General features: G+C 45.4%; 1 non-coding gene across 1 annotated transcript; it reads right to left on the bottom strand.

Moving 5' to 3' along the window:
* Positions 1 to 2,269: 2,269 nt before the first annotated feature.
* LOC141583817 (U4 spliceosomal RNA) lies at positions 2,270 to 2,410 on the bottom strand. Its single transcript, XR_012516713.1, has one exon. It is a non-coding gene; the product is annotated as a U4 spliceosomal RNA (small nuclear RNA).
* Between the last annotated feature and the right edge of the window lie 401 nt (positions 2,411 to 2,811).

Below are 2,811 nucleotides of genomic sequence, written 5' to 3'. Positions count from 1 at the left end.
CATGCAGTGGAAGCCCATGCTATATTCTCACCTCCAGAACCAGGGCCCAGCACCTGCATCAGGCTGCTCAGGGCTGAAGTGAGCTAGGACACCCAAGGTCTTCATGAAACCAAGGCTATCTCATGACTCATGTCACAGAGCGAGACACAGACCCAGCAGCACCGCACGCCCCCTCCTTCCCTCCGCGGCAGCTCGGCAACCTTCCAAGTCAGGGGCCCTTCCCTGATGACACTCCAAGCACAAAGCACTAGACTTTCACACAGTGAGGTTGCACACATTATTCTGTGTAGATGCCCACTTAGGTCTCTGGGAGAAAGGGTGGTAGAGGAACCCTCATGTTGCCTTGTGGTATGCATGCTCTGGTTTATACGACTGCAAGCCATTTACGAGAAACTCAAGCTGAAACACTACTTGTTTCCAACGTTTTGTCAGGAGAGAATTTACAATATACGCTCCCAAACAAGCTAGCCACAGAGCACACTGACTACTTCCCCTCTTAAGTCGCTCTGAGGGCCTCTGCATCAGTCCTAGAAATGGAAGATTGGTGGAGAAGAACTGGGATGTTGAGGGGGTACTGGATACTTGCTGGACACCAGCCTCCCCTCACCTAAGCTTACAGACAGCCCAGATCCCGCCTGATAAATCAGACATTTTAACACACACGGCTCGCAATAGCAGGACTTAGGCAAAACTCTAAGGCAAAGGATTGTCTCAACTCCTTGGTGTCTCAAGGAACTAAAACACTGCCTGGCACCGGTGCACCATCAACCTTATCACTACATACTCCTCTATATTTTATACATCTTTGATTGTGGAAGTGATGTGATAAACGCAGTGGACTAACGACCTGAGATCTCTTCACGGGATCCTATCTGGTGGACCCCCAGATCTGCCAACACAGAGAAGGCATCCATAAACACATGCAGGATAGAGGTCAGATCAAACTGTCTCTCAGGCTCAAAGTGGCCTGGCAGTCACAGGAACGGCCACGTGGGGTCTGGCCCATACCAGGAGTAAAGCTTTCGGCTTGAGGCACCCCACTGCACCTGCAAAACCAAGTTGTGCCTAACAAAGAAGAATCAGCCAGCCTACTCTCCCTAATGAAAGATTCCCCCCAGGGCCTGAAAGCTTGGGGGGATAACTACTCCCTCCTCAGGCTTGATCCCAAGGTACAAGACCACGTGCACCAGCAGCATAGGTCAGCAAGCGAGCAGAAGCCAGAAAAAGGCAGGCCAGAAGACAAGGAGCCCCTAAGATCAGGAGAGAGGCCGTCTAGGTACCACGGAGCAGTTACATCAGACTGGAACACGTCCCATTTACAGGAGATTAGAAAACCCCAGCCTCACCCTCACTTGGGGCTGACACCATTTTAGGCCTCAGCCCGTCTGTACCCAGGCGCTCATGAAAACAGCATGTTGCTCCACACCACCTCAAGCTGTTTGCTGGCGCTCTTATGGTTCGAACCAATAATAGAGCCTTGTGCCTCATATCCCAGGTGGTAATCCAAGAGCGATATCTGCATGTCACGCCTCCTCCTCCACCCTCCATATCCAAGCAATCACCAAGGATACAAGCCGGCCAGGCAAGGTAGCTCACACCTATAAGCCCAGTACTTTAGGCAGCTGACACGTGGATCACCTAAGGTCAGGAGTTCGAGACTGGCCTGGCCAACATTGGAAAAGCCTGTCTCTACTAGAAATTCAAAAACTAGCCAGTGTGGTGGCAGGCACCTGTAATCCCAGCTACTCAAGAGGCTGAAACAGGAGAATCACTTGAACCTGGAAGGCACAGGCTGCAGTGAGCCGAGATCATGCCATTTTACTCCAGTCTGGGCAACAGAGCAAGACTGTCTCAAAAAAAAGAAAAGAATTAGTATAATTTTGTCTCCAGAAGAGGGTTCTTGTCCCAGGCCCCAGCAACAGGATTTTGGATCTCACACGAAATGGAATTTACGGCAAGTCGCAAAGTCTAGTGATGTTAAAAGAGTTTCTTAGCCACTACTAAGTGACGGAGCAGGGAGTCCTCAGAAAGCAAGAGGAGGAACGCACCTGTTTAAAAAAAAAAAAAAAATTTTTGAGATGGAGTTTTACTCTTGTCATAATGACATGATCTCGGCTCACTAAAACCTCTGCTTCCTGGGTTTAAGGATTCTCCTGCCTCAACCTCCCAAGTTAGGTAGATTACAGGTGTGCACCACCATGTCCAGCTAATCTTTTTGTATTTCTTTTCCATTTTAATTTATTTTTATTTTTTAATTTTTAAAATTCCATTCCTGTAGAAACTTCCAAAAATTGCCAACGCCGACTATATTTTCAGTCATCATTGTGGGGTATTGGGAAAAGTTTTCAATTAGCCATAATTGCACCTCAGATAAACCTCATTGGCTATGATACTGCCACTGTGCAAAGCTATTTTTTTTTTAATTTTTAGTAGAGACTGGGTTTCACCATGTTAGCCATGCTGATGGCCAGACATTAACGTACAAACAGAATTACTTAATATTTGTTTATAGAGGTTATTAAGAATAGTGTTGTCTCTTATGAAGGATTGTAATCAGTTTGTGTCAGGCTATTAGTATTGCTACTTTTCTTTATTACTATTGATTTTAACAATAATTTATTAGTGTACTATTACCTTTAAAATTTATTTTTAAATTAAGAATACTTTTGGCTTAAAGTACTGGTATATTTTTATAAGTTTTGGGTCTTTATTTAGTTATTAACTTGTTCCTGCAACCATAAATATTTTATAACCAAAGGTGCTCAATCCCTAAATATATGATCTGACAGATTTAATCTGTGTGTGTGTGTG

The sequence above is a fragment of the Saimiri boliviensis genome, chromosome 2, assembly GCF_048565385.1.
Source record: "Saimiri boliviensis isolate mSaiBol1 chromosome 2, mSaiBol1.pri, whole genome shotgun sequence".
NCBI classification, from domain to species: domain Eukaryota; kingdom Metazoa; phylum Chordata; class Mammalia; order Primates; family Cebidae; genus Saimiri; species Saimiri boliviensis.
Note: the sequence above shows the minus strand (reverse complement) of the source record. Positions and strands in the feature narration are given on the sequence as shown.